Genomic DNA, 14,408 nt, shown 5'->3' on the forward strand with positions numbered 1-14,408 from the left:
TTCTAGGCACACCATTCAAGAGCATGCAACGAAAGCCAGATCTGGTCATATATGTCCAGACTAGAAAGGCCCTTCAGTTTGGACTGTGTATTCAGGCTTTATCGGCCCCTTCAGGTCACCTAGACTAATTCTAGGCAACGCCTTTTCAGGTCTTGTAAGTCCAGCACAGCCCGAGTGCTTTCAGGACCAGGCACGAAGGGACCTTATCAGTTCCCCTAGTCACAGGCTATGCCCTGTACTTCCAGGCTAGCCAGCTCTTTACTAAGCATATATTTTCCAGCTTCACAAGCGATTTCAGGTTATGTATGTCTAGGCTAGACAAAGCATCTTCATGTAGTGTAAGGAAGGCATGGTATCAAGAATAGACAGACACACGTGATTACAGTTCAAGGGTGTTTATTAAAAACACGATTGCCAACCCTTACCGCTAATTTCAAAAGAATGTGGGATAATGTTCACAAGAAAGTAAGACGTGTTCACAAATAAAATAATAAGTGAGGACGTTATAGCCGGGGGTCTCTCCTTCCCCACATTTTTAGCACGGGATAAGGCAGGATCTTTGAGCACAGCACAGTCCTGGGCCTTGCCAGCACAAGGTTACAGTCAGTTTCCAAAATATCAGAGCCTTCTGTGGCCAAGTCTCTTTCACATAAATTCTCTTGCCTCAGAGGACCTGATGTCTTTCAATCAACAAAAACAAAGGTTCCTTCAATAAATCTTCATGGGGCGATTACCCTTTGCCTTAGGATCCCCTCTACTGGGCTCCGATCCCTCCTACAACGTGGGCCTCCCTCTGTCAGGTTCACTAAGGCCTTTTATTCACAATGTAACATTCCAGAGTCTCAGTGTCTTTTTAAACAACCATGCACTTTGGCCATCCCTCAGCCAGGTTCACGCTTGTCGACACTATGTTCACTTTGATTTATCAATATGCAGGATTCACTCTCCTTCCCTTTCCCCTTGGCTTCCCTCCGTCGGGTTCACATAACCATTCTTATATAGTTCATGATTTGCTCATTCTCATCAGAAAGCGGGGATTCCCTTACCCTAACTTTCTTTCTGCATCCCTCCGTCGGGTTCACACTTGCCACAATTTTCACAACTCACTTGGTATTTACCATTTGTCAAAGACTTTCAGACTGTACGAGGGATTTTACTTGACCCTCGTGTGACCACTTTGACACTACACACAGCCTCCCTCAAGGCCCCTTGCTCTTTGTAGTTTAGTTATAAAAATAAAATGTTTGTTCTCAGTTCAATACTTTCTTTTTTCTTTCAGCAGTGGAATACCATATAGAGTCCTTTGAATGAGCACCTACATGGTGCCGGACCACTCGATGCCTGGTTCCAACTTCACTCACAAAAGACCTCTGTCTATTATCTTCCTTCTGTATATACAATGTTGTCACTGCAACCTTGGGCTCAACACAGTTCGGTTCACTATCACTTGCTTCCGACTCACCGGCTGGGTTGAACTCGTTGGCGTTTCCCTTTGTCACTGGAGTCAAGGGCGGTACCACAATGAGAACCGTGTCCCCTCCCCCCTTTCAGGCAATTAGTGCAGGAGGGATCCATGTACTGCTGACCTCCAATACGCCACTCGCCAGCTGCGACTCCCAGTCTTACGTTTGCTTTCACAGAGGCTTCATAGGTCTGGGTAGAAAGGTGAAGGGCAATTCCCTTCTGATCGTCCCTTCAACCCTTTCTGCCTTTCTCCTCATCTTGAACTGCCGGTCCGGTATTGCCACTTCCTCGTGTGTTCGGCCTTGCTCGATGTGTGCTTTTGTGCTTTTTATCCCTGTGGGGATGGGAAAGGGCCGTCAGGTGTGCATAGTTATGGTTAATTGCCTGACCCTGCCTGAGCCTTGTGTTGGGACATGTCAGGTAAACAGCCCGAGTGTTGGTCCGTTGTCTGTCTCAGTTTAGGAAAGTGTTCGTGTTGGAAAGGGGTGGGGGGGGGTGTAGAACGGAGTATCCTACAAGGTTGGATGGGGAAAAGGTGTTATATGAAAGGAGGTACTGCGTCTCACCAGTTGGTGTCCCTCTTTCACTCCCCGAGGACCCCCCCATCCAGGTGATCCTCCGTCACTGGTTCACCCCCAGGAACTGGATCCAATAGCGATGGATGTGTCCTGGCCACCTGGATGACAGATGCCCGGGGACTAGTCAGGGAGACACCTTCAGGTTTCTCACAGTAGGTTCAGGTTTGACAGGCCCTTTCAAGTCATGCATTTCCAAACTGGACCGATCATTTTGATGTCATTCAGAATAATGCTAGAAGAGACCAATAACGCCATGTATTTTTAGGATGGATGGGCCTATTCATGTCATGTACTGCACATTAGGGGGGGGGCTTGCTTCATGCTACAATGCCTACCCCAACAGTGCTCAAGACCAATGAAAAAGACTCCAAGGCTCCAGCACATAACTGTGACAAGAAACTGGGCACACTTCCATGGCCAACACACAACATTTTAGCATTGACATGCAACAGCACCAAGCACAGACCTCGCAACTCCATCAGTGTAACACATGGGTACGAATGCAACCGATAAAAAAAAAAATCTATATATAGATAAAAAAAAATCTTCTCCCGGCAGAGATTTATAGAAGCTACATCGGGATGCAGGTAGTTTGTGTTCAATCACTGCAAAACTGTAATGAACATTAAAAACTGACTAAAGGACACAGCAACAGTGAAGCTGAGAGGATGGCAAGTAAGTTTGATATTTGGATTACTTGAAACAAATATAGAAAAGGTTTAACACCTGCATTTAACTTTCTCAGGTGCTAAATGGTATGGTGGAGTGGATTGCGAGGGTGAGATGCAGGGAGGGAAGTGGATAATAGGGTCACACAGCTCCAAGGCAGCTATGAATATGTGCATTGTACCAGTGAATAACGCCCTGGTTCCAAGCAGCTTGATTGACTCGGCACCAGGACAGCGCCTTTTGGCTCCGTCCTGTAGGACGTTGTGCGGAGCCAAAAGGCGATGTTCAGTTTTCGTGCTGAAAGATGGCAGGGCTGATTAGCAAGTCCCCCTCACGCCACATGATAATTGGGTTCCATGTCTTATAAACAAATAAATAATGATGAATTTATAATTAATTAAAAATAATGAAAAAAATTGCGATTTATTTTGGGTTGGGTCATCCCTTCCAAATCCCTGACTGCCCTTGCTGAAAACCCACCCCAACCCCCTGCCAACAAGATTTAACCCTACACCCCAACCACACATATACCTTCTTTAAAAAGATTTGAGGTTATCCCATATCAGGTGTGAGTGGATCATCCTGACATGCCTTTCCCCTGGTAAAACTAGAAATACCAGATTGAAATGGAAAACTATGAAATGATGAGTTACTCATGCCTAGCATGTGGCAACTTCAAATCTCAATATTATTGTACGTCAAAGTATATGGCGTCCACACGGACAAACCAAGGGCTCCACCCGATACATCTAGCTAAAGAACTATCTCAGTAGCAGGCTTCAAACACCACCAACGTGTTTAAAAGGTTGCACAAATCGATCTCTCCAAAACTCGAGGGAGCCCCATTATCGGCAAACACTAATCTACCAGGTGACCAAATAGGCTCTTCCTTTCACACACTTCCCCAACAGACCACACACCAAGAGGGTGAAGAACGAAACCCACCCTCATGGTGATCCCTTCCCAGGGAAGCCCATTACCAGAGGACTCGAGCATTCCAGATACCCCAGTGGTTCCCTTCCTCACACAGCAAGAGTGGAATCAGTGCCAAAACACTATAGCAATGGCAGACGTCCACTTTACATGTACCTCTTAACTCATCACACCACTAGGGGAGGCATGTGGCAAGGTTTGTACATCTTATTGTGAAACATACAAGTGAACACATTCAACACATGACACCGCCAACAGAGCTCTGTATTTGTATTATAGCTAGTTCATTTCTAGGGCACAGAACGGAGGCTCCTATTATGCACTTCTCTTTTCTTATTTATTCAAATAGCAGGAAAGAAAAAGATAATCCATACAAAACTACTATCGTCTACAGTCCATGCTTCGTGCCCCTTCCTCTTTCTGACCTCCAATAATTTTACAATCTGTCCCTATAAAGACTTCCTCTCCCCTTCCATTTTCCTCTTTTCTTACTGCTCTTTCCAACGAGATAAGTATACCTCTATCATTTTTTAAAGCGTGCTTACTGTTATGTTGATGGCATGCTTTAGGCTAGCATGGATCGTTATGCCCAACAAGCTATGGACCAAAGAGGGATTGTAGGCTTCAGTCACTGCCACAGCACGGGTGGATGATGCTACTGGCACAAACACAGGTCCCCAAAGCAGTGCGGGTAAAGCAGTCCAGCGGTACAGACATTGTGACTCCTTCCTGCCTCACCCACTTTGTTGTCCTTTATCCCTCAGCTTCCTGTGCTGTGGCTTGTTGCAGCAGCAACCAGGAGAGTCTGAAAACACCAGCAGTGTTGAATGCCCAATGCTCGTTTAGAGTAAAGGACCCACCGTTAATAGCAGTTCAGCACCAGTAATAGAAAGGGGACAGCAGAGCGCTCCCTCTAGTCATTTAAGCCTTGCCAGCCCTGTTCCTGGTTTTTGTTTTTTGCAGAATTGTTTTGTGTCCTTGTGGTTACATTTTTTTGTTCCTCTTGTCTATGCTAAAATGTCTGGAAAGGAAAAGAAATCTACAAGACTAGCCTGTGGTCTCTGTAAAAGGGCAGGCTAAACTAGTGTAGAAAAGTCAATGCTCACACCAGAAAAAATACAACCCACTAGGGAAAAAGACCCTAGACGCCTCTTGCAAGGATAACACGTATTGTATTCCTATAAAATAGGGGTGCATCTGCAAAGAGCTCTGCTGCTGCCGAACGTTCTGCCAAAATCTGCATGAGCAGCACTTTAAGAAGGTGCATCCCATCATCAGCGACATCATTACATACAGTAGAAACCGGCACAGCTGGTTGGCGAGACCCTACAGATAGGCTGCCTGTTCCATAGGGGACGCCAGGCCATTGGGCCCAGCCCCTTCGCTCCATCTTCTTCCATGTGGGTGATGCTGCAGTCGTCATCGGTCATAAGGTGGCAGCTAATTGGCAATTATGTAAAAAATAAACAATAAATCTCTATAAAGCAGTGTACCTGGTACAAGCAGACAGGGGCCCGAGGGAAAAGCCGAGGTCATACCATCTCACAAACTTCACTCGATCCCAGACAGGCCGGCATCTCTCCAAGGTCTCCCACCCTTGTTCTGGGCTATAATTCTATCCCTCACTGCACCTCGCAGCACAAATCACGTGACCCAGAAGTGAAAACAGAAAATTCTGCTTTGTGATCTTTCTTGATCGATCAGGGGTCTAACAGGTTAATGATCAGTGGTCTCGGGCTGACTGGTACCTTGGAATTCAGGGTCCTAAGGCTAGGGCATTTGGGTGCTATAACTTAAAGTTGGGACTGGTGGGGGTCGGAGACCCAGGGCCCTCCTTCTCGTGTGATTGTGTTACACAAAGATGCTAAACCCTGCTTCCATGGCCTTGCAGGGCACATTCTTCCCAGAGCATGAAGGCTGCCAACTTTTAAGACAAACGGTTTATGGATCTCTGTGGTTCTGGCTTTTCTCATCTACATCCTGCCTTATGTTTAGAGGTTCCCACCAATTCTTTCATGCAAAAAGCTGGGCAACAGCTCCAGAAGAATGATGAGGGCATGATGCATGAAAGGCAAACATATGGTACCTAGTATTGACCCAAAATTAGCCATCTTCTCCAGTTATGGGATGTATCCAAAGGGGCCGATCAAACCTAGGCTACATGCCAGGAGCAGCTCCTAAATGCAGTATGGACGATTAGGAACATTTTGGACTTAGCTGAGGAGGCCCGAGTAGTGGGTGAGCCACTGGATCCTGAGATTATATCAGGCTGGGTATAGAGTGCGGTATCAGGTAATATTATCCCCACATATATGGTGGCCGTACATAATATCGCCGGGAAAAGGTTGTGGCGATATTATATGGGTGACCATATATATGGGGATAGGGGCAGCAAAAAAAAAAAAAAAAGGGTTTGGGGGTTTCATGCAATAATGTCCCCACAAAAAACCGCCATTTTTCGGTGACATTTTTGCATGGCGATATTTTTGAGGGGACATTATTACATGGAACCCAGAGAGCATGATGCACCATGGACGATACACTATTCCTGAAGAATGGAAGTATATGTAAGAGCATCCTGCTGAAAATTAACCTGAAGTTGGTGGGGCTTTCGGTCGCCCCTTCTCAGGGGGAATCAGAGGAAGTCCTTTTCGGAGATGGACCAGTCAAGGAGATAGTCAATGGGAGTGAATGTTCACACAAATTTAGCAAAGCCTAGATGTCTCTGAGAAAGGTATTTCATTCCCGGGTCTCTGCCCAGGCCAGTCGATCCAGAGGTCATTCCGAGGGCCAGGCTCAAGCTGCTAGACGCCCCAGAGTTTTCAACAGCCGCCAAGTACTAGGACTCTCTTGTTTTTCCCAGAAGGAGCAACGAGGCTGAGGGTCCAGACAAGATGCAGCTCAATCCTCATATGTTTCCGCATACGTTTCCATTACACTCCTTACGCGTTCCTGTAGGGGGCGGATTCCAATATTTGTTCTCACACACTAGGTTTTAGTATCCACAGAACCCTGGGTTTTGGATACGGTCAGTGACAATAATAGAATTCTTTGAGCCACCTCAACAGTTGTACCTGCCCGCCCCCCCTCTGGTTCAATCGGAAACAAGAAAGGGAAGTTGAACAAGAAATTGGGCAACTGCTTGTAAAGAAGGCAATAGAGTTATGGAGGATAGATTCGTCCAATTTTCTCAGCAATACTTTCTTGGTCCGGCCTGTTTTCAATCACAAACCCCTGAATCAGTATGTCCTCTATCGACACTTCAAGATGGAGGCAATTGCATAGTTATAAGACATAGTAAGGCGAGGTAACTGGTTGGTTTGACTGGTCCCCAAAAAGATGTACCCAACAATACCCAAGCGGATCTGTCTGCACATCACTTTCCACATCCCTTTGCTCCGTGACTACCACACAGTAGCTGGGCCATTGCAGATACAAATGTAAACGGCAGCACGTAGAAAGTCATAACAAATGGAAATTGGCAGTGGACTCGTAACTAAGTCAGACGGGCAAAAGCTTCATAGCTACGGAAACAGGCAGTGCATATATAAATATTGCCCATTGTCGGGGTGCGCCACCTTGTGGAGGTACCGGTTTTGAGAAGCAAGTTTTCAAGAACGCACACAAGAAATTACAGTTCAAGTTCCAGGCTGAAATAACCCCATGCAACGGTTTCCACACAGGCTCCCAATCACCTGTGGATCACTCCACCCAACTGATCTGCAACATACTGTAGTCCGGAATAGTCTTGGTGACCGCCGAAACGGGACAATCTAAGGGACCAGTAGTCGAGCAGGGGTCCCTATATTTCGTAGTCCCTATTAGTTAGGCACTTGCACGTTGGCAGAGATTTCTTGCACCTTAATGACCCTGAAGGATAATTTTTTGACACTGGGATACTTGGTCCAGTCAACCCAAAAGTACTCGGTTTTTGGGCCATTTCATTGACAACATGCACAGTATAGCAAGAACAACACAAGAATGCATAGACACTTGAATTAAAAAATGAGTAATGTTTATATTTATTTTCATTCTATGTCACAAAACTTCAAGTACTAAACATGTTTGTAACACAAGTATTCATGTTTTTTTATGATTTTGAATGTTCTAAACATAATTATTTGTATTATTTAGCACCACATCTGTTTGGTCAAATTTGTATTATGTTTATTAGTGAGTTGTTGGTACTTTAAGAATGAAAAGCATTTTCTTTTTGCAACATTAAGTGGGTGTCCTGCATCAGACCCAGCAACATCGACTCTTAAATCATGGAGCTATAGTGGTAAGTTGTTTCCTACACACCTTAATTGAATTTGCAACAGGGATAGACTCTTTTTGTCTAATAACCCAACAATACCCAATGCACCAGAGCACAGTTTCTGTGCTTCCAGTGGCAAAACAGGTTATGTTTTTCTTCCCTGCCCTTTGGGTTTATGATCCGCTCCTTGGTGTTTTACAAAACTGTTGCAGCCAGGAGTCAGTTTGAGGATTAGAGAGGTCAGATTGTCAATTTTTCTACACAATATTCTCATCATGGCACAATCTAAAGAGGTGCTTCAGGAACATCTCCAGCTTACGATTAATCTATTGTCAACCATCTCAAAGAATTCAGTTTGTGCGTTTTGTGATAGACTGCATATCTTCAACCCACGGTCTCCACGCGGAAAATATATGCAATATTTAGAGGGAAAGAGGGCAATGTAGAAGGGCAACTCCAAAATCCAATATGAAAAAACAGCTTCAAAGGAGAATGAGTGCACTTTGTCAGAACAAGCGAGTTTAATGCACACGGCCGGAAGGGGTTAGTCAGCTTTGTGACGCCGAAAACTAACAATTTCTTGCTGGACTCAAAACACTTAGTTTTTATACACAGAATTACATGATTTACATAATTATACATTCTAGTTCCGTCATCCCACAATCCCCATTGGCTAGCCCTAAAAATAAAATCTAATTATCCCTTACATTGTCTAATCCCATTGGATACATGTTACTAAGCATAATTCCCTTTTCACTTGGTCTTTGACATCCTGAAGCATAATCTGTTTATTAACTCAGATGTTAACTGGTCCCATTTTTGAGAGAAAATGGAACCCTGTACATTATGTGCAAGGCTTTTACCAAAATGCTTCAAAACAAGAGAAGGGAGAGAAACAAATTATTCTTTTGATCAAGCAATACACATCTTACCGTCCCAGAGGTGCTAGCATCCCATATTATTCCCTCTACATTCCTATACATCACCTTATTCGCAACTTCCATCTCAGATCATACAGCTTCCAGCACACATCCTGCTCATCTTCCTGAGAGCCCAAACTAAACCCATAAAACACTGGCAAACTCTGCCATGCAGCACCCCTTTCCATATATTTTATTAACTAAGCCCAATTCGACCCAACATTTGGCCAGGCATAACAAGACTCTGGGATTCCAGGAAGATTATTCCCTGTATCCACAAACCCATCTAGTCACAAACCCACAACCTAATAACATTTCATTTGTGTCCTCGCCTCAAGTGACCATTTGATATTATCAACTTCTGTAGAAATGCAATCCGCTTCCTTCCCCCTTCCTTGATGCGGTCACCCAGCTCTCCAGGCCAAGCAAAGTTTGTCACCATAAACCAAAGACTCTGCTGCCTACACAAACTCCAGCTATGGGAGAACTGCGATCTTGTGATATTTCCATATTGCTCGCAACGAACCCCTACTTTCATCATCTACCAAACTGAGCCATTGTCGAGTCCCATATATATACATTGTTCAAAACGACCACATCCCCTTCCAAGTGGAGTTTGCTTCAGCTGACTTCTATTCTCGTACGCACAAATCTCAATTCCCACCTCCAGGCACAACACTTATATTACACAATAACATTGTCCCCCCAAGGCTTCTGATTATGTTACATAAAGCAAATATAAAATGTATCAAGAACTAAAACACAAGTAACACTTATCCCAATTCCTCTAACTACACTGAACGCATACTAAATTGCAACATTGCATCTAACCCAGCCACACCATTAATTAAGTACACCGTGCGCAACGTAAACCTCTTTCCTGCGTTGGGACATTGAACATACATCCCAACAACCCTCACTAAAGAATTGTTTTTTTGTCTGTTCCACAGATAGCCAGAATTGTGGGCCCGTTTTCATGTTCAATTCAGGAGATTTTACTAGCCCACCTGCGTTTTAGGGCCCTACAGAGGCAAAATATTCAGAAAATCTGTGCAGGTGCAGGTTATTCTGGTTGAGCGTGTCTTTCTTCAGAAATGCACGAGTTGCTTTGGTGGCTCTACCACACGGAGGCTAGCAAAGGCCAGGCAATTTTCAGTACTGCTCCAGCCTCGTCTTAGAGCCCAATGCCAGACTCAACGTGTGTGGGCCTCACTGAGGTGGGGTTTCCACTTGAGATCAGTGGCCACACGTGGAATAACTAAGGCATATCAATTGTTTAGAGTATCTTCCTGGGTCCTTTGCCGTCCGAAGTTGCACCCAAAAAATGTTATGTTGGTTCCATCACTCTGCAAATGGACAATCGGTCAGTGTTTCAGTGTATCAACAAACGGGTGGACACAAGGTTCAGGGACCTTTCATATCTAGCAAAACGATTTTGGGAGTTCTGCATTTCCCGTCAGTTGAAGGCATGGCCCATTTTCATTCCCGAGGTCTCCAGTGTGGTCGCGGATTTAGTCTTGCCAATGTCAGAAACACCAGTAGTCTGGCAACTGTCAACCACAGTTGTTCACAGCCTACAAACTCTGTTCTGATCGATCCATTTCTGTTGCACCTAAATTCCCAACTCCCTCAAATTTTCAGTGGGAGGCCAGGTTCGGTGGCAATGGACCCTTCGTCCCTGGTTTACACCTTCCCTTCGCTGGCGTTCATTTCCAGGGTCTGCTTCAGGTACCGCGCACCACAATGGTTCTAGTTGCAACATGGTGGAAGTCCCAGGCATGGTACCCGCTGATCCTTCAGAGCCTCATAGCAGTTCCATGCCTACTGCCACCTTTACTCAATATTCTTTAGGGGCCACTTGGGGCGCAGCCCATCCGCTAATTTTGGAGGGCTCCCTGTGTCTGGTCACCTGGTTGGTATCTGACAACTTTGGCCACCCGCTGGCATTTCTAGCTCAGTTTTAGTGTTTAACTGTTAATGGGCCCATAGTACGCTCAGAGCGTACAAATAAGCATGGGCTGCCTGGGTTCTATGGTGTTCCGGGGGGTGTCTGGATCCTATTGCATAGTGAATTTTTGAGGAGCACCCATTGATGTGACGGTTATTGAAAGAGATTCGGATCAAGACCCCATCGGCTCTGTGATAAAACACACCCCTGGGACATCAATTTGGTACTCTGCGTATTTGAAAGGTAGCCACCTAATACCGATTTATCTCTTACACAGCTGTCTGTAAAGTTGGTAACACTTGTGTGCCTACTCACTTTCCGGTGAGTAGTGGACACTTATGCATTGGATTTTTAAAGGCACGTATTTACTTCATCTGGTGTTTTCCATCTCGATTGCTGCACCAAAATAGCCTCTGCAGTCAATTATTCTCTATCTTTTCCTAAAAGCCTTCAATTGTAGCATAGTGCAATATCTTAAACGGTATGAATTGCCCCTCCTCTGGGTTCCTTGTGTATTTGATTTCGAAAGCCCCTTTTCCCAGTTTCGTCTCCAGCCTTAGCTAGATGGGTCAAAGTCGTCATGAGGGAGGCTAGGGGGCACTGAACCTTTTGCAGCGCATTCTGTCAGGGCTGTTATGGCCTTTCAGGCCTTTTGGTCAGGAGCCGCCTGGAGGATATTCTCAAGGCACTCGACTGAGCTAAGGATTCCACCTTTTATACATGTTATTGCAAGCCCATGGTGCACAGTTCATTCAGCTGCCGTGTTCGCACAGCTTTGAAATGTCCATAATAGGAGCCTCCATGCAACGCCTTACAATTCCGATTAGCCATGGTTGCTGACTGACATTTGTAATTCTATTAATGGCACACATTTATTTGTATTTATTTTATTTGTATAGCGCAAACCAGGCCCGGAGGCTACCGGGCGCATATCTTGAGAGCAATGGTTACATAAATTGCATACAGTGATTATATATCAATCAATAAATATAGCATAGAAATAGGCATAGGTAAGTAGTACAACGATACATGGTTTGTCGAATAGTACATCCATACATAAGTTATTGCATCACGTTTTCAGAATGTAGCTTGGGCATTAGTAGTGACTAGCCAACATTTGGCTCTATGTTTGAATAGGTTGCGGGAGGGGAGGTTTCTGATAGTCAAGGGGACAGCGTTCCACAATTTGGCTGCCAGGACTGGGAAGCTGGATCCACCAGCTGTTCGGAGCTTGTATCTAGGTATCAGTAGGCTCTGGTTCAGGGTAGATTTAAGTGAGCGAATTGGGGTGTATAACGTGAGGAGAGATAGGTGGGGGCCAGGTTATTCATGCATTTGTAGGTTACGGCAAGCGTTTTTAGTGAGATCCTTTGGGTGACTGACAACCAATGAAGGTTCTTCCTGGTATCCGAAATGTGTGCAGATCTGGGAATGTTGAGGGCTGCCCTGATGGCGTTATTTTGTATGATCTGGAGCTTGTCCTAGGTTACCCTGATAAGTGCCCTGGTACAATGCTTTGCAGTAGTCCAGTTTGGACATGACCAGGGTCCTAGCAAGGGTAGTACAGTTGTGCGTGGAAAGAAAAGTACAACATGCTGTGATCAGCTTGCAGGTATAGGCGGCGGCCGCCGCAACTGTATTTGTTTGTCTGTGAAGGGAGAGGGTGGAATCGAGGTAGATTCCCAACGTTTTGGTATCTTTGGAGACTTTTATTAGATTTCCATCGATGTTAAAGGAGCTGAACATAGGGTTCAGCTTGTTTAGTCTTTGCTGAGTACCTACGATGAGGAGCTCTGTCTTGTCATCATTAAGACAGAGCTCATGTTGGGCCATCCATGTTTGTATGACATGGTAAACGTCATTTAAGGCTTTTAAATCTACTGTGTAATCACCCGTGATGGGGATGAGTATCTGGGTGTCATCATCATGCGAGTATTATCCTCTCCTCTCCCATGGGCTAAAACATATTCTCTTATTACCCATATTGTAGATTCCAGGGAACCTGAGGGGCAGACCTTCTGAGGGGAGGGGTTTGCTGATGTCGGATGTGCAAGCATGGTGTCGCCTTCTGAGTTGATCCTAGGTAGTCTACTTTACCGTTGGAGATGTTGCAGGCAGAAAAGAGGACGATGAAAGGGCTGCAGGAAGTCCCTATAGGAACAGACTAAACGGTGATGGGAGGGCAGAAAGTGGGAGGGGCATGACACATGGATTGTGGGAGCAGTAGGGTTCTATGGATTTTGTTTTTTGTTGCTGCTATTTAAATAAAAGAAGATATAACTGCATAACACTCCCCTCTGTGACATTAACGGAATCACAAATGTCTTGTCCACTAGGACTAATCCGATTATTTCATTTTTAATTTCTGTAATCATTTTTAATTTCTGCCGGTGCAAAAATGGTACCCGCATCTTTTTTTTTTATATAAAGCAGATTACCAATATGGATAAACACAGGTACAAATTACAATGACCAAAATAAGCAAAACTGGGAAAAATAGCATTAAAAGGAAGGATGTTTTTATGCAGAATGTGCATGCTTTCCTCCAGAAGCCTCTGGGTGCGAAAAGCTCCGGGTTTGCATGATATGTGACACTTGTAGGGCCAGCTCTAGGGTAAAGCTGTCATCTGGGGTGCCCACAAGCACGGGGGTTCCCGATAATCCCCAGCATTGTAAAAAGGAGCGCGGGTGGCCAATAGCCGTGTGCCCCTCGAGCGGGCCTGTGGATAGCTCATAATTACATCCGAGTTAGCATAGTTTTCCGTATATATTCCTGTGGAAAACGTTACCATGAAGTTATACCCGCGTCTGTGATGCAGGCAAGCCTCCGGGAGGGAGTTGAGTCGAGAAACACCCTCGGCCACGCTCAAACTGCCAATTTCGAGATCTTGCAAAGATTACTTTAATTGTTGCTAGTCTCTGCAAATATCTGTGGGACAAGGGGACTCCAAAGGGAAGGTCGGATTAAAAACTGTAAATAAGGTCAGAGTGGAGGAGAAAGCGCTAAAAGCAAATATTAAAATTGCATAGCACAGTCGAAGGATTGTGTTCCCAAGGCAACACTCCCACTGTGCGCCGCCTATGAACCTACCTGAGAGAGCCACGACCAGACCGGCGAATGGGTAAGGCAGAGTAAGAACAGAGGACCACTAAACTTTAGCAGTGGGAAGCTCGTTTTCCCTCCCAGAAAAGTCACTAGACCCTTTTCCCTCCTAGACCCTGCATGTGCGGTGGCCTTCTCTTCCCCATTCAGTGCGCCCGTGGCTGATAACGCAGAGGTCTCGAGCCCAGGTCTCCGGTCCCATTAATGAGTATTTCAGTTATCTAGCGTTCCACTTCGTCGAAGTCTTTGTTGTTAAGGTACTATTTAAACACCTAGACATCTTTAACTAGATGTGTTGTTTTTTTTTTTTTTTAAATGCTGGAAATATATATTGTACCTCAGTACTGAAGTTGTTTTACCACCTAGTTGTGTGCTAGTGGTTTAAAGCACTTATGAAGGGGTGAAAAGCTAGGTTAGGCCTTCTGGAATTTGAACCGTTTAGCTGCTGGATAGGTTATGTTAGCACAATTTACAGACTGCATAGATTGCAGAGTCGGCTTTATGCATCGGTTACCCGGACGGTCGCTCGAGGCTC

At 45.1% G+C, this 14,408-nt stretch overlaps 1 protein-coding gene across 2 annotated transcripts in view; it reads right to left on the reverse strand.

Annotated features, from left to right (window-relative positions):
• NBEAL2 (neurobeachin like 2) overlaps window positions 1-14,408 on the reverse strand; it is a 1,179,347-nt gene that overhangs the window by 1,068,713 nt on the left and 96,226 nt on the right. The gene's annotated exons all lie outside the window — the stretch shown is intronic.

This window comes from Ambystoma mexicanum, chromosome 2p (genome assembly GCF_040938575.1).
Source record: "Ambystoma mexicanum isolate Mex_15411 chromosome 2p, UKY_AmexF1_1, whole genome shotgun sequence".
NCBI classification, from domain to species: domain Eukaryota; kingdom Metazoa; phylum Chordata; class Amphibia; order Caudata; family Ambystomatidae; genus Ambystoma; species Ambystoma mexicanum.